Source organism: Littorina saxatilis, unplaced genomic scaffold (genome assembly GCF_037325665.1).
Source record: "Littorina saxatilis isolate snail1 unplaced genomic scaffold, US_GU_Lsax_2.0 scaffold_354, whole genome shotgun sequence".
In the NCBI taxonomy this organism is placed as follows: domain Eukaryota; kingdom Metazoa; phylum Mollusca; class Gastropoda; order Littorinimorpha; family Littorinidae; genus Littorina; species Littorina saxatilis.
Window position 1 is genome coordinate 1 of NW_027127057.1, and position 26,235 is coordinate 26,235.

The 26,235-nt window shown below is 45.7% G+C and overlaps 1 pseudogene; it reads left to right on the forward strand.

The window, feature by feature from the left end:
• Positions 1-2,935: 2,935 nt before the first annotated feature.
• Positions 2,936-26,235, forward strand: part of LOC138955525 (mucin-2-like) — a 29,092-nt pseudogene continuing 5,792 nt past the window's right edge.

Here is a 26,235-nt window from a genome sequence, read left to right on the forward strand (position 1 = left end):
TATAACCTGGGGAACGGGGCAAAAGGGGTAAAAAAAATGGTTACAGAAATGATATCGAATGGAAATGGTAAAGTGAATGTAGATCTAACAATTGCATCATGTTATACCTATGTACGCCTCTGCATAATGGAGAATTTTCAAGTTGAAAAACGGTAGAATTTAATGTGCCCTCACTGGCCAGCCATAGCTTGGGTGATTTGTTTACCATGGGAGACAACTACTACTTCGTTTTGCGCGAGCATTTGAAGCAGAACTCTGCACGTCAACAAATCTTTGGTAAGTAAAGTATTTCGTCTTTTTTGTGCGATTTATAGTTTGAATTAAAAAGTTGCCACTAAACACTTGCAATATCAATGAATATTTCCGAGGTTTTACTTTGTTACAGGACAAATAAACGATCGGAAGCGATTGGAAGCGATCGATTTGATACTGCAGCAGACGATGCTTTGACAGTCTGTAATACGCTGCAGTGTTCGCTCGAATATATGTTTTTAATTCCTTTTTTTGTCTTTTTCTTTATAAAAATGATCTAGTTGACTACTTTTCTTGGAATGCGCAAGAGGATGATAATCAGCAGTAGCTAAATATCTGTATTTTACTGTAAATAGGACCGAATTGTTTAAGCCGACCTTCACCTTCACGCCGGCGCTAATGTTTTTTTAGGTCACAAGTATGGCTCGCGAAACAGATCTAAAGCTGCTGAGACAGTGTTGTGTATAAAATAGATTCACCGGAAAAAAGACATTATTGTACTTCTCATGATCAAACAATGAGGTAATTTAGCTACATGTATATTCTAACGTTGCCTTGTTGAGAACTGGGCGTGCGAGTCTGTGTGCGTGTGCGTTTGTGTGCGTTTGTGTGTGTGACGGTGCGTGCGTGTATGCAGTGTGAGTGTGAGTGTGTGTGTGTGTGTGTGTGTGTGTGTGTGTGTGTGTGTGTGTGTGTGTGTGTGTGTGTGTGTGTGTGTGTGTGTGATTCCCTGCCAGATTAAATGTCTAAAGTGATATAACACAGAATGACTCATACTCAGTTTAATTTATTTTGCAGCTTTTGTTCCAATTACAAACCATGGCGCTGTGTGTTTTGTGTGGTGATCCGCTCAACCTTGGAGAGAAGACTGTTGTGCCAACAGACAGAGGAAGAGATCTATACCATAAACAAGGCTAGTCTGGAACGTGGTGATGCCGTTTGTCTATCAGAAGGTGAAGCAGTGCACGAGGTTTGTCGTCGCAATTACACGAATGCACGTAACATTCAGAGCGTTTTGAAGAAGAAAGCAGAAAAATAGAACGCTTTATCAAATCAGTCTAGCACAGAATTTGTGCTCACAGTAATAATGTTTTGACTTTGCTAAATGTTGCCTTTTTTGCAGCAAGGAAGCAAACCTTGACTCGCGCTCTCGTCCCAAAGTGTATCCAGTTAGGACACTTGACTTTGAACGCACAATTTTTCAAGTTTGTTCGCAGCGCTGTGATGAATGGGCAGACATTGTACGAAGCAGACTGGAGTTTGTATCAGATTTGCCAGCTGCTGATGCAGTCTACCATCAAAACTGTAGTCTTTGCTTTCGGAGCAGGAAAAGACCACTACAGTTTACTCAGTCGCATCAAGTCAACAAACAGGTGAAACTTGGTCGACCGAAAAATGAGAGGAAAGCTGAAGCGTTGGAGAAAGTTGCTACCTACCTGGTTCAAAATGAAAACGAACAGATAACAGTGAACGACCTGATTATCAAAATGAAGGAGTTTACAGATGATGCTTATAGCCACCCGACGATGAAACAAGAACTTCAAAATTATTTTGGTGAGCAGCTCATCGTCACGGAAGTCAACGGCAAGTCAAATGTCGTAACATTCAGGAAGACAGCCTCTTCAAGTCTTCATAACTTTTATGCAAAAAAGGTCAAAGATGAGGATGCACAGAAAGAGCTGATTCTCAAAACCGCTGCAGAACTGCTAAAGAATGACATAAGAGCAGTGCCGACATCCCGTGCAATGTACCCCAGTGATGATGACATTTCATCGCGTGGCGCCAAATTAGAGTTTGTTCCAAAGTCCTTACAGATTCTTCTTGAAAACATCTTCAGTGGAAAGGAAACCAGCGTGAAAGTCTCATCGATTGGACAGGCAATTATGCAGGCATCTCGCCCACGATTGTTGCTGTGTCCCCTGCAGATCGGACTAGCTGTGCAAGTGCATCACTGTTTTGATTCAAAGTTTCTCATTGACACATTGTATTCTCTGGGATTCTGTTCATCGTACAAGGAGGTTCTGACCTATGAAATGAATGCTGCCGTTTCAGAAAACAACGTTGCGTTTCAAGTTGATGGCCATTTTACCCAATATATCGCAGACAACCTCGACCACAACACAGCAACACTTGACTGGTGCAACACGTTTCATGGAATGGGAATGATCGCCACTGTCACTCCGACCATCGGGAAAACAGACAGGATCAGAAGAAGAACTGACGTCAAGCCAGAAGAAATAGTGAAAAGAGCTAAAGTTGACATTCAGTACTACAACAGACAAGCGTGTGATGGCCTGCTGAAGCTGAAATTTGAACATCTTGAAAACGTGTTTGTAGAAGATGTAACATCAAAGGTGGATCTGCTGTGGAAAGCTTGCTGGCTGTTGCAACCCGACAGACCATCTTGGTCTGGTTTCATGCAAGCCATCCACAAGGGCAGATATCCAGGACAGTCATCCATAATATTTATGCCGATGATCGACATGAATCCCAGTGACACCTCGTGCATATTTTCTACCCTGCATTTCATCAGTGCTCAGGCAAAGCGCAGCAACACGACACCTGTGTTGACATTTGACCAACCCTTATAGTGGAAAGCTCTTGGCATCATCTCCAGTGAGCCAGATGGCAGCGACCTTAAAGCCTGGCCATTGTCCTTCGCCTTGGACCCTTCCATCTGGAAATGAGTTTCCTGGCGTGTATTGGCCATCTGATGGAAGAAACGGGTCTTCATGAAGTGCTGTCTACTGTGTACGCACCAAACGCAGCGAGCAACATGCTTCAAGGGAAAGCTGTGCTGCGTGCCGTTCGAGGACACATACTTGTTGACGCAGCACTAATTATGCTGTTGCTGTCTGACATATTCCGTGTGCCACTGCCACTGCCCGAAAGTGACACAGAAAAGAATAGAGATAAAAACACGCAAGATGAGCAGACAGAAACACTTTCGACCCCTTACGAGTCTGAACTCAATGTGAACCAAGTTGACGCACTGAGCATCAATAAGGACACTGCTGTGCAGCTTCACGGTGTTCTAGAGTTAGAAGCAGCCTCGATGAAGGAACTCAGAAACAACCTACAGTTGCAAACACTTGCTGAAGTGTTCCTCCAAGACAATGCGACCTTAGAGGATATCCTATCAGCAGGTGAAAAGGCGTTAGTGCTGCTCTACAACGGTAGTTCCAGAGAGGGTCTCGATGAACTTCGCTACCGACTTTTCTGTTCAAAGGTCGCTGTTGGAACAACGTTTGTGCAAATTCACACTCTGCCACCCACCTCAGCAGCTGCCCGATTCCACAGCATGCGAGTGTACTTGCAAGTACAAGAATGGATGGGACTCAAAGTGGCCATGGATCCCACGGACTACGGCTGGAAACTTGAGCATGGCATCCTTGTTCCAGTGACAACAGATCTGCCGGCAGCACCAGCCGATGTGTTAAAGGTGATTCGCTGCACATGCAAAAGTGGTTGTGACACAAAGCGGTGTAGTTGCAGGAAACACGGACTAGAGTGCACATCTGGATGTGGGGAATGTCGCGGTGTTGGCTGCTGCAACTCGCCTCTACTGTCTTTTGAAATCGAGAGTGAAACATCGTAACCATCATGTTTTCCTCAAACGGTAGGCCTATTGTGTTATGCACTCTTTTCTTCACCTGTAGATGACTTTGAATGAAAGCCGTCCTAGAAAGTATTCTGCTGAAGAAGACAAAGGGATAGGAATAGGTATAGTCATATTAAAGAATGCGTATTTCTTTTATCGTCCGTACGTGAACAACGCATTGCAATGCGTTATTGTTCATTTCATTTTCATTATTTTATTATCCCAGGGCTGGGAAATTCGGGTAGCTTCCTCCAAATGAAAGCTTGCAGCAACAAGAGTGGTGCTAACCAGGTGTGCGCGTGTTAAGGTGTAATCAGCTAACTGCACTAATAGCAGAATGACCAAGGTCTTTTACGTCTTACTGTGGTGACACGGGGGTGGGACATGGATACCGTTTCTTAGTCTGCACATACACTTGACCCTTGTCCGTCCACCGGCTTAATAAAGTGTTCCTTATAGATGATGGTAGGCTAATGAAGCGGCGTAGAGTGGAATTTTGCGGCGTTATTGGCAGAAACAAGGGTTTTGATATGTGACGTAATCAAACCGTCATAAAAAAGTTATGCAGAGGCTGCCAACGGTATAACTCGTTGGGAATGTTCAGACAGGCTATCTAAATGCGTTGCAACAAAAAAACTTTCTGTAACCATTTTTTTTGGGTCTAAGCATAAATCTGGACAGGCTCCCCACGCTATTAGTAGGGGTGCTAGTTTTGGTGCAAGCATGGCTGCTAAAGCTAAAGAAGAAGTGTTGACAAGATAAATGACAAAACAGTGAAAATAACGTTAACATTACGAATTTGCACAAGATGGAGAGAGAGAGAGAGAGAGAGAGAGAGAGAGAGAGAGGGAGAGAGAGAGAGAGAGAGAGAGAGAGAGAGAGAGAGAGAAAGGGAGAGAGAGAGACTAAACAGGGAGAGAGTGAGAGAGGGGAAAGAAATCAGGGTCGAGGGGGGGGGGGATGGAGGGAGAGAGAGAAATAAAGGGAAAGAGGAATTAGGGAAGGAGGAAGAGAGTAAGAGGGAGAGAGATAGCGAGAGAGGTTGGGAGGGATAGAAAGAGAGATGGAGGGAGGAAAAGAGAGAGATAGGGAGGGAGAGAGAGAGAGAGACAAGGATCGTCAGGAGAATTATAGATAGAGAAGAAAAATGTTTAAAATAAAACGTCATAAGGTGACGTCATTATGTCTCGCCTTATCGAAAGAAGTCATTTGTGTGTTCTAAACTTTAAATGACGTCATTTGTGAGTTCTAAACTTAAAATGACGTATTTTCTGTATGGGTCGTCTGACAAGAATTTTAAAACTATCATTATAGGAAAATTGGGAACCCCTTGGACTTACTTGGTTTTGTCAAAACATTCATGCACACTTAAAAAGTTGTTTTTGGTTGTGGACTTACTTGTTCATATCTGCTTATCTAAACACTCTAAAAAGTAGAAATTAGCACACAAGATGCGCATTGATTTTTTCTTTTTGATGGACAAAAAATATCATTTTGAAAAAAAAAAAAGACTTACCAAAGCGGAAGGTCGTGGGTTCGAATCCCGGCCGCACCTGACGGGTAATTAAGGTGAAGATTTTACCGATATCCCAGGTCAACTTACGTGCAGGCCTGCTGGTGCCTTATCACCCTTCGTGTGTACACGCAAGCACAAGACCAAGTGCGCACGGAAAAGATCGTGCAGTCCAAAGCAGAGTTCGGTGGGTTATAGAAACACGAAAATACCCAGCATGCTTTCACCGAAAACGGCGTATGGCTGCCTAAATGGTTTTGTAAAAACGGTCATCCACGTACAAATCCACTCGTGCAAAAGCACACGTGTACGTGGGAGTTTCAGCCCACGAACGCAAAAGAAGAAGAAGAAGCAGAACTAAAACGCCTTCACAAAAATTGCGTTCTCGCTGTTAAAACCCGTCAATCGGGACAGTGAATATTTCCGTACCATGTCCACACGGCACCTGAATTCAAACGTAACACATCTATAAATAGATTCAGGAAACATTGACACCTGCAATAAAATCACTTTCGTGCCTGTGCTAGCATTTTAATGTCCAGAAATATTTCGTAATAACAATTTCAAGAAACGATTTTTAAGACATCAAACCCGGGTAAATAGTGTTTGATTTGAATTTCAAATAATGTGATTTAAGGCTGTAACTATAGTAGTAACCGTACCACCCAAACTTACAACAACAAAACATTACCGGAACAAAAAAACATGCTGTGTAGCTTAAAAATTTTACGTGAATAATATGTATTTTAGCAAATCACCGCAATCTGATATGCTCATCATTCTCCAAGGCACTCAAACTAACACTCACGTACACAGTCATACACAAGAACCAGCTTTTATTCTTGACTGGACATAGTCCTTAGATCAAGCCTGGTTTTAATCAGAACAAACACACAAACGCACACATTGTTACAGGTTCGCTTCGAAAGTATCTGTGAGAATCGTACCGAAATGAGCCAGAGCGTAGTTTAGAGATCAAATAAGCAAAGGGAAGTAAACGCTCTAATGTGCACACGACATGTGTAATAGAGTAAGCGAGAGTTATACGGAACGTTTCTCCTGGCACCTGAGAGAATAACGCATTGAAATGAACAAGCGACTTTCATCCTCAAAAAAAGCACTACTTTTTCTTCCAAATGTTTTGACAAAACCAAGTAAGTCCACTTGCTTAGATCTGTCAATTTTTTTAGATCTGATATAAGGGAAAAAAGTGACAAAACCAAGTAAGTCCACAAAATGCCCAACAAAACAAAAACCATCCATCAGATCATTATCAAACTCGGGTTGTAAACGTACAATAATGCTATTTATCTTATTATCTCTGTAGGTTGATCAAGATAATCGTCACTTTTGAGAAATGTAATAAAACAGAAAAAGTCGTTTATCTCAGAACTAGCTTCAGTGGACTTACTCGGTTTTGTCAGCACACGGCAGATATGTTTCTGTGTTTGTTTTTGTTTTAATACAAAAAAAAACCGTGATCAAATAATCAGAACTCTTTCAAAATACTCTTAATAAAATATATTAAATGCAATAACTTTTTTTTTTAATTCAAATAAATGTTTTAGTTTGACTGCATTTGAATAGAAACTGAATTCTGATGAAAGCAGTTACTGTAAAGTCATTTGAAGTCACATAATAAAAATCACATGGTTTAGTTGAGCAGACCACAAAGTGCAGAGCTAAAATATGTGTATGAATCTGTGTGAAAATCCAGTCCGTTTGTCCACAGGGATGCTAGGAAGCAGTCAAATGGGGTCGCTCAATCTGCTCAAATCCAGTCAAATGGGGTCGCACGGGCCGACAAATGGGGACGTCCCCGTTTGTCGGAAGCGTCCCCATTTGACTGCTCTCCAGTGACAATCGTCCCCATTTGTCGGTAAAACCACCTACACACGCACACACACACACACACCACACACACACACCACACACACACACACACACGCACACACACACACACACACGCGCACACACACACACCACACACACACACCACACACACACACACACACACACACACACCACACACACCACACATGCACACACACACACACACACACACACACACACACCACACACACACACCACACACACCACACACACACACACACACACACACACATTTCCCCCTTTACTCCACAACACACACACACACACACACACACACACACACATACACACACACACACACACACACACACACGTGCACATCTCTCACCGGACTCTTGTATTGGTCTTCCACCCTGAGAAAGGACTGCAGTGGACAGTTGAGGGTGCGCACCTTAGTCAGTCGTATCGGGTTGCTGTTGCAGATTGTGATTGCTGGGAGTAACAGATAGAGGACAATTGGCGAAAAAGAGAGACATAAGCAGTTAGTTTAAATCAGCCTCACCTTTCTGTTGATGTTTTGTGCTGTTCAGGCGCATATCAATCTTTGACATACGCATTCACTGCCCCCCCCCCCCCCCTTTTTCTCTCTCGGGATATCTTTTGTTTCTCTCTCTCTCCCCTCTTTCTCTCACGCACACACGCACAACACACACACACACACACACACACACACACCACACACACACACACACCACACACACCACACACACACACCACACACACCACACACACACACATTCACACACACACACACACACACACCACACACACTACACACACACACACACCACACACACACACACACACACACACACACACACACACACACACACACACACGTGCACATCTCTCACCGGACTCTTGTATTGGTCTTCCACCCTGAGAAAGGACTGCAGTGGACAGTTGAGGGTGCGCACCTTAGTCAGTCGTATCGGGTTGCTGTTGCAGATTGTGATTGCTGGGAGTAACAGATAGAGGACAATTGGCGAAAAAGAGAGACATAAGCAGTTAGTTTAAATCAGCCTCACCTTTCTGTTGATGTTTTGTGCTGTTCAGGCGCATATCAATCTTTGACATACGCATTCACTGCCCCCCCCCCCCCCCCCCTTTTTCTCTCTCGGGATATCTTTTGTTTCTCTCTCTCTCCCCTCTTTCTCTCACGCACACACGCACAACACACACACACACACACACACACCACACACACACACACACATACACACACACGCACACACACACACACACGCACGCACACGTACACACAAACGCACGCACACACGCACACACAAACGCACGCTAACACATACACACTTACACACACACACACCCACACACACACACTACCAACCCCTCTACCCCCCCCCCCCCCACACACACACACACACATACTTCGCCTAGGTCCCTCGATACTTAAAATAGAATTACAAAAAAAAAAGGCTAAACAGCTTCTCTGCTCCACAATTCTGTGAGAACGTTTTAATATCACAACATACATGAAGTCTGCAGGACAACAAATACACCTGATACCTGTACGACAACAAATACACCTGATACTTGTAGGACAACAAATACACCTGCTACCTGTACGACAACATATACACCTGATACCTGTACGACAACAAATAAACCTGATACCTGTAGGACTACAAATACACCTGATACCTGTACCTAAAGGCGAGGTTGACTGAGGTCTTGACGGGGAAGGCGAAGAATGTGGTGGTCAGTTTGATCAGCTGGTACACCATGGCACTGGTCATCCCCAGTAGACACAGCAGCCACAATACCTGGTACACACATAAACACAAATCTACCATCACAATACAAGAAGGTAGGTTGATTAAATGTTCTGTATTTTGAGAAGAAAAAAACTATTAAAAAAAACTCAGTGTAAAATACTGACTCACATGATATGAATGTAAAATACTTACTCGCTTGAATATAAATTACTGTCTGAATGTAAAATATATACTGGCTCACTTGGATGTAACATTCTGACTCACCTGAACGTAAAATACTGACTCACCTGAATGTAAAATACGGACTCACCTGAATGTAAAATACTGACTCCCCTGAATGTAAAATACTGTCTCACCTGAATGTAAACTTTTGACTTACCAGAATGTAAAATACTGCCTGGCCTGAATTTTTAAGCTCGGTTCCTTTCTGTTCTGTCTGTTTACATCCGTTACTCGTTCACATGGCCTTTATGTTTAAGTATCAGGTGTATTTGTATTTTATAGACTTGTTGTTAGTGTCGTCACTTATAAATAGTGAATGCTTAGTTTTGTCCACAAACAAAAAAACAAGTCGCGTAAGGCGAAATTACTACATTTAGTCAAGCTGTGGAACTCACAGAATGAAACTGAACGTAGTCCGCCGCTAGTGCAAAAGGCAGTGAAAGTGACGAGCCTGTTTGGCGCGGTAGCGATTGCGCTGTGCTTCATAGCACGCTTTACTGTACCTCTCTTCGTTTTAACTTTCTGAGCGTGTTTTTAATCCAAACATATCATATCTATATGTTTTTGGAATCAGGAACCGACAAGGAATAAGATGAAATAGTTTTTAAAACGATTTCGGAAATTTAATTTTGATCATAATTTTTATATTTTTAATTTTCAGAGCTTGTTTTTAATCAAAATATAACATATGTATATGTTTTTGGAATCAGAAAATGACGAAGAATAAGATGAAATTGTTTTTGGATCGTTTAATAAAAAAATAATTTTAATTACAAATTTTCGATTTTTAATGACCAAACTCACTCATTAGTTTTTAAGCCACCAAGCTGAAATGCAATACCAAACCCCGGGCTTCGTCGAAGATTGCTTTGCCAAAATTTCAATCAATTTGAAAATGAGGGTGTGACAGTGCCGCCTCAACTTTTATAAAAGGCCGGATATGACGTCATCAAAGGTATTCACCGAAAAAATGAAAACAAACGTCCGGGGATATCATACCCAGGAACACTCATGTCAAATTTCATAAAGATCGGCCCAGTAGTTTAGTCTGAATCGCTCTACACATACACACACACACACACACACACACACACACACACAGAGACAGACAGACAGACACACATACACCACGACCCTCGTCTCGATTCCCCCCTCTATGTTAAAAGATTTAGTCAAAACTTGACTAAATGTAAAAACGTTAAATGAACTAACATTCTTCGATGGTTTTTTTCCATTCTGGATTGTGAAACGTTAACAATCTGTCTGTTTTGGGGCAACAATGTTACAGGTTACAGTCAAATGAGTCAATATTTTGGGGCAACAATGTTACAGGTTACAGTCAAATGAGTCAATATTTTGGGGCAGCAATGTTACAGGTTACAGTCAAATGAGTCAATATTTTGGGGCAACAATGTTACAGGTTACAGTCAAATGAGTCAATATTTTGGGGCAACAATGTTACAGGTTACAATCAAATGAGTCAATATTTTGGGGCAACAATGTTACAGGTTACAGTCAAATGAGTCAATATTTTGGGGCAACAATGTTACAGGTTACAGTCAAATGAGTCAATATTTTGGGGCAACAATGTTACAGGTTACAGTCAAATGAGTCAATATTTTGGGGCAACAATGTTACAGGTTACAGTCAAATGAGTCAATATTTTGGGGAAACAATGTTACAGGTTACAGTCAAATGAGTCAATATTTTACATTCAAGCAAATCGGCATTTTACACTGATCTGAGTCAGTATTTTACATTGATGATTGAGGTGAGCCAGTATTTTACATGTACCGTACGTTCGGGTGATTTACAGACACAGATACTGTACTTAACATTTAGATTGTCTGACACTATTATATCCATACAGACAATTAACACACTATTTTATATTCATGAGATAAACTAATTTACTTTTAGGTGACTCAGTACATCATATTCAGGAGATATGTACAGCAATAAAGGCACTCCACATCCCCAGTAGACAAAGCAAGCACAACAAATGTCAAATATTGTTAGTCAGAATTGTATGCAGTAAATTGTTTGCAAACGTTGAGTACGATGAAAGTTGATAGTTTACCGGAAATTATTTTAAATTTTCACACAAGAAAAATGGGAAGACGATTGACAAACAATCGAGGCATTGAAGTCTGTTCTAACCGTGCTTCAACTGATTTGAAATACTTGGGACACTCGCTTGCAAAACGCTCTATAAAACTAAAGGAGAGAAAGGTTTAAAAATAACAACCTCTTATTGAGGGGTTCTTTTTATCCAACTTTAAAACACATCATGAATCAAACTCATGAAAAAAACGGGGGAAAATGCTTTCTTTGAATTCCTGTTTCTATACTGAAAGGCATAAATTCTGCAAATAGTGCATTGAACGATTTTGCTCTCAAACGAAAATCAGATTGAACCTGTAATTTGTAGTTGACATCTTGAATGTCGGAGCAAATGTTTCATGCTGTCAGCGTGCGCTTTGCAGTATTGCTGATCCAGCCACAGCTCACTGTGCTAATAAAGACCATGGGCTGAACGGGAGACAATAACGTAAAAAAGATAGTGTATGGCCCTATGAAATGCAACTGGCTGTTTGGCTGTATCAGATATCGCAATCATGCCACGACTTGATGAAGGAGAGAGACTCAGCAAGCGATTGGGATGCTTAGAGCTGGCCAAAGCATTGAACGTGATGAACACTGAACGTTTTCCGAAATCATTGCGCTTAGACTCAGTCACTTTTTTTAAAACAATTGTCATTTAATGATGTTCTATTCAAAATCAATAAAGCGAAGGTTTATAAACACTAAAATGGCCAATAAATAAAATATTCAAACATTGAAAATATTCACCACCGAGTTGATTTTTTTTTGATTTTTAAAAGTTCAGTTTGCGGAATTTATGCCTCTCGGTATATATCGATTGTGCCATTACAAATTCTCACTATTGTTTGCCTCAAGACATTAGCCTTTTTTTAATGGTTTTTGTACATGAATTTTCCCTGTCATTTGAAAAGCTAATTTTTGTCCACCTAATGTCTGTAGCATTCGTAGTTCTCACTTCATTTTTTCGTAAGGACATCATTCGCACTCAGACAGCAGTGGCATCGGATATCAACGTTTATCCTGAAAGTAATTTTTCCAGATCTTTGTCTTTTTTGTGTGCATACAATTACGTGAATCACATACATGATTGAATAACACTCGGGGCTAGATCTATGGCTGCGTTCCTGGGTTTCGGAGGCACCCCCCCCCCCTCCACCCACACGGCAAAGTGAACCTTTTGTTTCGAGGAGAGGCCCAACATACTCCTTTCAAATTCTCCTTCACTCTGTCTCTGTATCCATGTTCGTCTGTCTGTCTGTAAAGGTCATAGTTATGTGACATGAAGAAATACATACAAACAAGAAAACACGTTCTCTATATGTCGTACACGTGTAGGCACAGACCCATCTACTCATACGCAGCCTACACCCACCCATCACCACCCCGCCACGCGAGCACACGTACACCCACCCATCACCACCCCGCCACGCGAGCACACGTACACCCACCCATCACCACCCCGCCACGCGAGCACACGTACACCCACCCATCACCACCCCGCCACGCGAGCACACGTACACCCACCCATCACCAACCCGCCACGCGAGCACACGTACACCCACCCATCACCACCCCGCCACGCGAGCACACGTACACCCACCCATCACCACCCCGCCTCGCGAGCACACGTACACCCACCCATCACCACCCCGCCACGCGAGCACACGTACACCCACCCATCACCACCCCGCCACGCGAGCACACGTACACCCACCCATCACCAACCCGCCACGCGAGCACACGTACACCCACCCATCACCACCCCGCCACGCGAGCACACGTACACCCACCCATCACCAACCCGCCACGCGAGCACACGTACACCCACCCATCACCACCCCGCCTCGCGAGCACACGTACACCCACCCATCACCACCCCGCCACGCGAGCACACGTACACCCACCCATCACCACCCCGCCACGCGAGCACACGTACACCCACCCATCACCAACCCGCCACGCGAGCACACGTACACCCACCCATCACCACCCCGCCACGCGAGCACACGTACACCCACCCATCACCACCCCGCCACGCGAGCACACGTACACCCACCCATCACCACCCCGCCACGCGAGCACACGTACACCCACCCATCACCACCCCGCCACGCGAGCACACGTACACCCACCCATCACCAACCCGCCACGCGAGCACACGTACACCCACCCATCACCACCCCGCCACGCGAGCACACGTACACCCACCCATCACCACCCCGCCTCGCGAGCACACGTACACCCACCCATCACCACCCCGCCACGCGAGCACACGTACACCCACCCATCACCACCCCGCCACGCGAGCACACGTACACCCACCCATCACCAACCCGCCACGCGAGCACACGTACACCCACCCATCACCACCCCGCCACGCGAGCACACGTACACCCACCCATCACCACCCCGCCACGCGAGCACACGTACACCCACCCATCACCACCCCGCCACGCGAGCACACGTACACCCACCCATCACCACCCCGCCACGCGAGCACACGTACACCCACCCATCACCACCCCGCCACGCGAGCACACGTACACCCACCCATCACCACCCCGCCACGCGAGCACACGTACACCCACCCATCACCACCCCGCCACGCGAGCACACGTACACCCACCCATCACCACCCCGCCACGCGAGCACACGTACACCCACCCATCACCACCCCGCCTCGCGAGCACACGTACACCCACCCATCACCACCCCGCCACGCGAGCACACGTACACCCACCCATCACCACCCCGCCACGCGAGCACACGTACACCCACCCATCACCAACCCGCCACGCGGCGAGCACACGTACACCCACCCATCACCACCCCGCCACGCGAGCACACGTACACCCACCCATCACCACCCCGCCACGCGAGCACACGTACACCCACCCATCACCACCCCGCCACGCGAGCACACGTACACCCACCCATCACCACCCCGCCACGCGAGCACACGTACACCCACCCATCACCACCCCGCCACGCGAGCACACGTACACCCACCCATCACCACCCCGCCACGCGAGCACACGTACACCCACCCATCACCACCCCGCCACGCGAGCACACGTACACCCACCCATCACCACCCCGCCACGCGAGCACACGTACACCCACCCATCACCACCCCGCCTCGCGAGCACACGTACACCCACCCATCACCACCCCGCCACGCGAGCACACGTACACCCACCCATCACCACCCCGCCACGCGAGCACACGTACACCCACCCATCACCACCCCGCCACGCGAGCACACGTACACCCACCCATCACCACCCCGCCTCGCGAGCACACGTACACCCACCCATCACCACCCCGCCACGCGGCGAGCACACGTACACCCACCCATCACCACCCCGCCACGCGAGCACACCTACACCCACCCATCACCACCCCGCCACGCGAGCACACGTACACCCACCCATCACCACCCCGCCACGCGAGCACACGTACACCCACCCATCACCACCCCGCCACGCGAGCACACGTACACCCACCCATCACCAATCCGCCACGCGAGCACACGTACACCCACCCATCACCACCCCGCCACGCGAGCACACGTACACCCACCCATCACCACCCCGCCACGCGAGCACACGTACACCCACCCATCACCACCCCGCCACGCGAGCACACCAACACCCACCCATCACCAACCCGCCACGCGGCGAGCACACGTACACCCACCCATCACCACCCCGCCACGCGAGCACACGTACACCCACCCATCACCAACCCGCCACGCGAGCACACGTACACCCACCCATCACCACCCCGCCACGCGAGCACACGTACACCCACCCATCACCAACCCGCCACGCGAGCACACGTACACCCACCCATCACCACCCCGCCACGCGAGCACACGTACACCCACCCATCACCAATCCGCCACGCGAGCACACGTACACCCACCCATCACCACCCCGCCACGCGAGCACACGTACACCCACCCATCACCACCCCGCCACGCGAGCACACGTACACCCACCCATCACCACCCCGCCACGCGAGCACACCTACACCCACCCATCACCAACCCGCCACGCGGCGAGCACACGTACACCCACCCATCACCACCCCGCCACGCGAGCACACGTACACCCACCCATCACCAACCCGCCACGCGAGCACACGTACACCCACCCATCACCACCCCGCCACGCGAGCACACGTACACCCACCCATCACCAACCCGCCACGCGAGCACACGTACACCCACCCATCACCACCCCGCCACGCGAGCACACGTACACCCACCCATCACCAACCCGCCACGCGGCGAGCACACGTACACCCACCCATCACCACCCCGCCACGCGAGCACACGTACACCCACCCATCACCACCCCGCCACGCGAGCACACCTACACCCACCCATCACCACCCCGCCACGCGAGCACACGTACACCCACCCATCACCACCCCGCCACGCGAGCACACGTACACCCACCCATCACCACCCCGCCACGCGAGCACACGTACACCCACCCATCACCACCCCGCCACGCGAGCACACGTACACCCACCCATCACCACCCCGCCACGCGAGCACACGTACACCCACCCATCACCACCCCGCCACGCGAGCACACGTACACCCACCCATCACCAACCCGCCACGCGGCGAGCACACGTACACCCACCCATCACCACCCCGCCACGCGAGCACACGTACACCCACCCATCACCACCCCGCCACGCGAGCACACGTACACCCACCCATCACCAACCCGCCACGCGAGCACACGTACACCCACCCATCACCACCCCGCCACGCGAGCACACGTACACCCACCCATCACCAACCCGCCACGCGGCGAGCACACGTACACCCACCCATCACCACCCCGCCACGCGAGCACACGTACACCCACCCATCACCACCCCGCCACGCGAGCACACGTACACCCACCCATCACCACCCCGCCACGCGAGCACACGTACACCCACCCATCACCACCCCGCCACGCGAGCACACGTACACCCACCCATCACCACCCCGCCACGCGAGCACACGTACACCCACCCATCACCACCCCGCCACGCGAGCACACGTACACCCACCCATCACCACCCCGCCACGCGAGCACACGTACACCCACCCATCACCAACCCGCCACGCGGCGAGCACACGTACACCCACCCATCACCACCCCGCCACGCGAGCACACGTACACCCACCCATCACCAACCCGCCACGCGGCGAGCACACGTACACCCACCCATCACCACCCCGCCACGCGAGCACACGTACACCCACCCATCACCAACCCGCCACGCGAGCACACGTACACCCACCCATCACCACCCCGCCACGCGAGCACACGTACACCCACCCATCACCAACCCGCCACGCGAGCACACGTACAGACATGCACACGTGTACATCCTCACACACTAACAAACACACACACACACACACACACACACACACACACACACACACACACACACACACACACACACACACACACACACACACACACACACACACACACACACTCACATACATACACGCACACACAAAAACATACATACACACACATATATGCACGCACGCACAAAAACATACATACACACACATATATGCACGCACACATGCTCACCACGCATGCACGCTCGCACCAACACACGCAAACACACACACACACACACACACACACACACACACACACACACACGGGTGCGCTCGCGCCTTGCCCCCCCCCCCCCCCAGATGCTGTTTGAAAAGGGTATTTTGGATCTCTCTTTGTATTAAAAAAAACAAAAAACAGTTTGTTTGGTATGGGGGTGGGGCTTCTTTTAGATTATGTCCAGTGACTGAAAGCCAGTTGTTGACAGTGACTGAAAGCCAGTTGTTGACAGTGACTGAAAGCCAGTTGTTGACAGTGACTGAAAGCCAGTTGTTGACAGTGACTGAAAGCCAGTTGTTGACAGTGACTGAAAGCCAGTTATTGACAGTGACTGAAAGCCAGTTGTTGGCAGTGACTGAAAGCCAGTTGTTGACAGTGACTGAAAGCCAGTTGTTGACAGTGACTGAAAGCCAGTTGTTGACAATGACTGAAAGCCAGTTGTTGGCAGTGACTGAAAGCCAGTTATTGACAGTGACTGAAAGCCAGTTGTTGGCAGTGACTGAAAGCCAGTTGTTGACAGTGACTGAAAGCCAGTTGTTGGCAGTGACTGAAAGCCAGTTGTTGACAGTGACTGAAAGCCAGTTGTTGGCAGTGACTGAAAGCCAGTTGTTGGCAGTGACTGAAAGCCAGTTGTTGGCAGTGACTGAAAGCCAGTTGTTGGCAGTGACTGAAAGCCAGTTGTTGGCAGTGACTGAAAGCCAGTTGTTGGCAGTGACTGAAAGCCAGTTGTTGGCAGTGACTGAAAGCCAGTTGTTGGCAGTGACTGAAAGCCAGCTGTTGGCAGTGACTGAAAGCCAGTTGTTGGCAGTGAATGGAACAAATGTAACTGGTGCAGTCCGTGAGACTTGAACTACAATCACATTGACAGGCTTGCATTTGAAACGTCTCGGTGATGATTGTGGATTTAACTGGTGCAGTCCGTGAGACTTGAACTACAATCACATTGACAGGCTTGCATTTGAAACTTATTGGGGATAATTGTGGATTGACGACCACCAGAAGCCTTTGTGAGGCTTCAATACGACTTTTTGCAGAAGTCAATCCACGACCATCATCTATAAGTTTTAAAGGGAAGCCCATGTGTAAGTCCTCTTGATACAACGAATAATGTAACAAAAACGAATAATGTAACAATTGTTACATTATTCGTGGCGGATGTAGCTTTTGCTTGAAATTGCTATCGAGATTTTCTCTGTGAATATAATTCACTAGGAAACACTAGACTGATAATTATTGAGATGCACACAAATTCGTGCGTAATGATGCGAATGACCCTTCACCCAGTGAGGTCAAGAACATAGGGTTTATAAGAGTGTCCAGGAGAAATTATTTTTGCTTTCTTACATTCGAGGTTTTTCTTATCGGGAGACTCCGGATATAAGAAATATTTTTCTCTTATCGGAGGAAAAACAAATGTCATCATATTTTTGGAAATGCATTGCATTATATGCCGTGTCATAACAATAGCGCGACATACCATTTTGAAACCATCCCATTTGGCCGCCATCCCATTTTTGATTTATTCTTCTTGCCAAGCCTCACTATACTACTATACTGCGTTATTCAACTAGGAAGACATTCCGTTTACGCGAAATCCCAGTTATGCCACAATCCACAATGTCGAGAAATAGGGATGGCGGCGAAATGGGATGACGGCAAAACGGCATGGCGACAAAATGGAATGTGGCGCTAGTGGTATGACACGGTGGTAAAATGACACTTGGCCTGTGAAATGTCGCAAAAATGGGATGGGGGCAAAATGAGATAACGGCGAAACGGGATTGCGCCAAAATGGGATGTGGAGCTAATGGTACATGACATGGTGGTAAAATGACACTTGGCCTGTAAAATGTCGCGAAATGGGATGGGGGTGAAATGGGATAACGGCGAAACGGGACTAATAGATCCCTTGACTTTGGGGTAGCGCGACTTTGTTACTGCTAGCTTTCCACTGGGAGGAAGTGACCCGAATTTCCAAGCGATGGGACAAAAAAGTAATGAGATTTTTTTTCTCAACAGATCCCTTCACTTTGGAGATGATGAATTAAATATCGGGAGCATTTACGTGATTTGTAAAACATTTTACAAATCGCGGGGAGGGGGGTAGAATCAGAGCATAACGGCGTGTGTCTATCTGTCTGTGCATGTGTGCGAGTGGCGTCACTGATTCTGCAAAAAGCGTGCATGCCATGTGAGTGACATGTGATTTTTGAGAGTGGATGCTAACCCTAACCCGAGACTGTATTGTGAGCTATTTTACACTTTTTCTAATCTAAGTTGAAAAAAGGGCTACCCCCGAATAATGTTACAATTGTTACATTATTCGTTTTTGTTACATTATTCGTTGTATCACCTCTTCCATTCTGTTTGAAAACATCTTTATCTTTTGTTCGGTGTTTGCAATTTTTTCTTCCATGTTTCGCTAAATCTGTTTGAGCGCTGTGTTCGTTCACCGCTGAAGTCGCCCGACAAGCTTTTGTGCCAACAACCATGTTATATCAAAACCTTTGCCGGGCACAGCAACATCTGCATCGGCCTCAGCCTCCTTTTTGCTGGCACGAAAGTAAGCGAGGCTAACGACAACATTCTAGAAACAGTACTCAGGGTACGCACGATAACGGATATTTAGTGCGTCCCGGGACCCGCCCTTTATAAATGTAGTGCGTCCCGGGACCCCCTCCTCAAAATTCTAGTACGTGTTTTTGGCTTCAAGTGCGTATTATGACGCAGGGACGCGCACTTTGGCCGGAGCCCTACGGAGACAGAGAGACAGAGAGACAGAGAGAGACAGAGAGAGAGAGACAGAGAAAAAGGAAGAAAGAGACACAGAGAACCTCGGAGAGACAGAGAGCGAACGAGAGAGAGAGAGTGTGTGTTTGTGTGTCTGGTGTGTGTGTGTGTTTGTGTGTGTTTGTGTGTGTGTGTGTTTGTGTGTGTGTTTTCTTCTAAAAAGCATCACATAGTAAGCACACCCGATTTCGGGTCCCGGGACGCACGGAAGTAAGCGATGCTAACGACTGTTAGTGCCTCCTACATGAAAATGTTTAAATATAGGCCTAATAATGACAGGTGCGTGTGTACTGACCCCTGAAGTGACCCCACTGACTCGCAACAAAGGGGAAGGATAAAGGCGGGTGTACTCACCCCTGAAGTGACCCCACTGACTCGCAACAAACGGGAAGGATAAAGGCGGGTGTGTTCTCTCTCGGGATTCGCAGTGACGTCATTCTTGAAAAAAAGTGTCGATTGCTCTTTTTATATTTAGTCAAGTTTTGACTAAATATTTTAACATCGAGGGGGAATCGAAACGAGGGTCGTGGTGCATGTGCGTGCGTGCGTGCGTGTGTGTGTGTGTGTGTGTGTGTGTGTGTGTGTGTGTGTGTAGAGCGATTCAGACTAAACTACTGGACCGATCTTTATGAAATTTGACATGAGAGTTCCTGGGTATGAAATCCCCGAACGTTTTTTTCATTTTTTTGATAAATGTCTTTGATGACGTCATATCCGGCTTTTCGTGAAAGTTGAGGCGGCACTGTCACGCCCTCATTTTTCAACCAAATTGGTTCAAATTTTGGTCAAGTATTCTTCGACGAAGCCCGGGGTTCGGTATTGCATTTCAGCTTGGTGGCTTAAAAATTAATTAATGACTTTGGTCATTAAAAATCGGAAAATTTTTTAAAAAATTAAAAATTTATAAAACGATCCAAATTTACGTTTATCTTATTTTCCATCATTTGCTGATTCCAAAAACATATAAATATGTTATATTCGGATTAAAAACAAGCTCTGAAAATTAAATATATAAAAAATATTATCAAAATTAAATTTTCCAAATCAATTTAAAAACACTTTCATCTTATTCCTTGTCGGTTCCTGATTCCAAAAACATATAGATATGATATGTTTGGATTAAAAACACGCTCAGAAAGTTAAAACAAAGAGAGGTACAGAAAAGCGTGCTATCCTTCTTAGCGCAACTACTACCCCGCTCTTCTTGTCAATTTCACTGCCTTTGCCATGAGCGGTGGACTGACGATGCTACGAGTATACGGTCTTGCTGAAAAATGGCAGCTACTTGACTAAATATTGTATTTTCGCCTTACGCGACTTGTCTTTTGCTTTTGCGACATACACTATTGCGTTGTTATCACACACACACACACACACACACACATACACACACACACACACACACACACACACACATACACACACACACACACACACATACACACACACACTTGCGCCCGTGCGCACGTATGTACGCACGCACACACGCACACACACATACATACACGCACACACATACACACATACGCACACACACACACAAACAAACACAAATATACACATACACACTCACATTCTCTCTCTCTATTTCTCTCTCTCTCTTTATCTCTCTTTCTCTCTCTCTCTTTCTCTCTCTCGCTCTTTCTGTCTGTCTGTCTGTCTGTCTGTCTCTCTCTCTCTCTCTCTCTCTCTCTCTCTCTCTCTCTCTCTCTCTCTCTCTCTCTCTCTCTCTCTCTCTCTCTCTCTCTCTCTCTCTCTCTCTCTCTCTGTGCTGATCAACAAATTGTTGAAAGAGTACATTTGTCGGCCATTAAAAGGTTTGTCGGTGTCCATTCAAAGTCACCAAGGCATATATAGTTTACGGTTATCCTCTGTTCGTGGTAACGCACATAAAGTGTATGAAGTTTTGGCTTTGCTTATCTCGGATGGATGGCAACAGGTACCCCAAGAAAATAAATAATATGTTATTGTCTTTAGATATAAAGTCAAAATGCACGACAGGGGCTTGTAAAGTTCGTAATGTTTTGTACAAGTATGGTTTTGGTGAAGTGTGGGAAGCACAAGGTGTTGGTGATATTTGCACGTTTGTAAGAGAATTTCGCCAAAGACTTGTCGATTGTTTTAGACAGGATTGGCATAGTTCCCTTGAATCACGCGTGTTTTATAATGTGTATTCGTTATCTAAGCAGTCCTTGTGTATTATAAGATGTTTGATGGGTTGTTGACAGACCAGCTTTTTTGTCGGTCCGAGGGGGAGCATATCGTCTTTTGTTTCATATTTATTGACCAAGGCCGAAGGCCGCGGTCAATAAATATGAAACAAAAGTCGATATGCCCCCCGAGGACCGACAAAAAAGCTGGTCTGGCAACAAACCATCAAACATAGTTTTTGTCATCATTTTGGTGGTACAACATTAAGTGCAAAATCAACACAGGGAGCCATGGTTTGAAACGCGAGTTCTGTTATTATAATGCATGTTCGGGGCCCCAGCACGTTGTTCAAAGCTGGCGTGCGAAAGCAACTTACTGTGTGTGATTTGAGTTTATAATGTTGAGACAAGTATGTCAGGTTTGAGGATGCGAAGTTCTGTAGGTTCCGACTACAGAGTGGTGTGTGAAACCAACAGTAAGCGCCTTTGAGACGATAGTGCCCACATGTTGCATTCGAGCGATGGGATTGTCGTATTTCAAACGAGGTGATTTGCTTGCACAGTCAGCGTTGACCATCTCACAACACATCTGTTATGTGGATTATCGTGCGACGTTCGAGTCGGGGGCAAGGAATCGCAGGAAGCAAAGATGAGTCTTTTTCCATTGTCACCTTTCTTTCCGGTTGTTGGTGCATATAATATTGTGCGGACAAAATGATGCGACGGCGAGTGTTTTTTGCCTCCAAGATTTTGTGGTGTGGGTATTGTTTTGCTCGTTTCATACCCACACCAAAACCTGAAACACACCCCACCCCACCCTCCCCCTCCCTCACAATCAGTCCATGAACACAAACACTGACACACACAAATGAATGATCAAGTTACCCCCCCCCCCAACCCTTCACTTGCACACCTGCAACGCAGACGATCATATTATTGATTAAATATTCATATAGGTCAGTGTTGGGTTTTTTGTTCTTGTTTGTGTTATTGCAGAATCGGTTTTCTCTTATTGCTACACGTGTCTCTTCATTACATTTCACCATCGCCCTACCACCCTGCCCCTCTCGGTATTCCACCCCTCGGTTTTCAGTGGTAAATATTAGTAATCGAATATTGAAGCTACGTTGAGTCAAAGGTCACAGAAGATTTGCATCGTGCAGCACTGCACGAATTGGGTCAAAGGACAAAAACGATTTGCGTCGTGCCGCGAAGGAAAGATAATCGCGATCTTGTTTCTCATTGCCTCTCTGTTTTTCATTTTGACTTGTCATTCTGCTTGCTCGGCTTTGTCAGATGTCTTCATTTCTTGTTGCTATGTTCTTTGCTTTTTTATTATTATTTTGTTATTTGCGCTTAGTTTATCGATACAACGTCTTGTGCACGGGTCAAAATGTGTGTGTCAGGGGTCAATTGGTTTGACTTAAACTTGACGTTCGTGTTTCTCCAAACAGAGATACACGCACTCCATGACTTTGTGAGAAGATAACACATATCGATAGGTTTCATTTGTTTGCGATAAAGCATAAATGTATGACCTTTGATGAGGTAGTTTTGTTTTTTGTTTACATTTGCCAGTTTGCCAGTTCGTATTTGGAACTTGGCGAAGCAGTGTCGTCTGTTTAGGTCTGGGGAAACGCCAATGAAAAGAGCCGAAGAATCCTCGAGCGTTTCTATTGGGTTTGCTTTTGATTATCCATGTAATAGGGCTTCCTGCAACTATGGTAACCGGGGATTTATTCCCCGGGGAACATGACATTTATTTCCCAGGTGCTTGTGAATGAAAACTCGTGAAAATGATGACAAGAGTAGTTATTTGTATCAGATAAGAAATGTTCATTTGAGGAAAATGTTCGCACGTTTCAGATTTGGTATGTCACCCTTAAATAACCACTGTCTACAGTATAAACCCAATGTGAATAACGTAGACAGACTCTGCCCTTTGTTCTCAGATGATACACTTGAAACGGAAGTTCACTTTTTACTTGTTTTTTCCCGCATAATAAGATCAGAGTTGAATGAATAGCCTCAACGTATTATCGGAACCCATCCATGTTTAGCATGTGTCCACTATTATCCTCTACTCGCTTGTATTACGTCACCAGTCTTGTTATGGGCCGGAGGCCTAACAAATAAAATGTCTGACTTCTCTCTCTCTCTCTCTCTCTCTCTCTCTCTCTCTCTCTCTCTCTCTCTCTCTCTCTCTCTCTCTCTCTCTCTCTCTCTCGCTGTCACTTTACAAGATGTGAAGCAGATGATATGCACACAAATAAGAGTCAGAAGAAATGAAATCAGTCTGCAAGGATTCAACACACACAAACAATTCAGTGTGAGAGATATGACGAAAATTAACAAACTTCGTCCGACCCCCAACCCCATCCCCATGACCGTAGTCCGCCGCTCGTGCAAAACGCAGTGAAACTGACGAGCCTGTTTAGCGCGGTAGTGGTTTCGCTGTGCTGCATAGCACGCTTTTCTTTACCTCTCTTCGTTTTAACTTTCTGAGCGTGTTTTGAATCCAAAAATATCATATCTATATGTTTTTGGAATCAGGAACCGACAATGAATAAGGTGAAATTGTTTTAAATCGATTTCGGAAATTTAATTTTGATCATAATTTTTATATTATTAATTTTCAGAGCTTGTTTTTAATCCGAATAAAACATATTTATATGTTTTTGGAATCAGAAAATACTGAAGAATAAGATGAACGTAAATTTATTACAATTTTCAGATTTTTAATGACTAAAGTCATCAATTAATTTTTAAGCCACCAAGCTGAAATGCAATACCAAAGTCCGGCCTTCGTCGAAGATTGCTTTACAAAAATTTCAATCAATTTGATTGAAAAACAAGTCGCGTAAGGCGAAAATACAATATTTAGTCAAGTAGCTGTCGAACTCACAGAATGAAACTGAACGCAATGCCATTTTTCAGCAAGACCGTATACTCGTAGCATCGTCAGTCCACCGCTCATGGCAAAGGCAGTGAAATTGACAAGAAGAGCGGGGTAGTAGTTGCGCTAAGAAGGATAGCACGCTTTTCTGTACCTCTCTTTGTTTTAACTTTCTGAGCGTGTTTTTAATCCAAACATATCATATCTATATGTTTTTGGAATCAGGAACCGACAAGGAATAAGATGAAAGTGTTTTTAAATTGATTTCGACAATTTAATTTTGATAATAATTTTTATATATTTAATTTTCAGAGCTTGTTTTTAATCCGAATATAACATATTTATATGTTTTTGGAATCAGCAAATGATGGAGAATAAAATAAAGGTAAATTTGGATCGTTTTATAAATGTTTATTTTTTTTTACAATTTTCAGATTTTTAATGACCAAAGTCATTAATTAATTTTTAAGCCACCAAGCTGAAATGCTCTCTCTCTCTCTCTCTCTCTCTCTCTCTCTCTCTCTCTGTGCTGATCAACAAATTGTTGAAAGAGTACATTTGTCGGCCATTAAAAGGTTTGTCGGTGTCCATTCAAAGTCACCAAGGCATATATAGTTTACGGTTATCCTCTGTTCGTGGTAACGCACATAAAGTGTATGAAGTTTTGGCTTTGCTTATCTCGGATGGATGGCAACAGGTACCCCAAGAAAATAAATAATATGTTATTGTCTTTAGATATAAAGTCAAAATGCACGACATGGGCTTGTAGAATTCGTAATGTTTTGAACAAGTACGGTTTTGGTGAAGTGTTGGAAGCACAAGGTGTTGGTGATATTCCCTCGTTTGTAAGAGAATTTCGCCAAAGACTTGTCGATTGCTTTAGACAGGACTGGTATAGTTCCCTGGAATCACGCGTGTTTTATAATGTGTATTCGTTATCTAAGCAGTCCTTGTGTATTATAAGATGTTTGATGGGTTGTTGACAGACCAGCTTTTTTGTCGGTCCGAGGGGGAGCATATCGTCTTTTGTTTCATATTTATTGACCAAGGCCGAAGGCCGCGGTCAATAAATATGAAACAAAAGTCGATATGCCCCCCGAGGACCGACAAAAAAGCTGGTCTGGCAACAAACCATCAAACATAGTTTTTGTCATCATTTTGGTGGTACAACATTAAGTGCAAAATCAACACAGGGAGCCATGGTTTGAAACGCGAGTTCTGTTATTATAATGCATGTTCGGGGCCCCAGCACGTTGTTCAAAGCTGGCGTGCGAAAGCAACTTACTGTGTGTGATTTGAGTTTATAATGTTGAGACAAGTATGTCAGGTTTGAGGATGCGAAGTTCTGTAGGTTCCGACTACAGAGTGGTGTGTGAAACCAACAGTAAGCGCCTTTGAGACGATAGTGCCCACATGTTGCATTCGAGC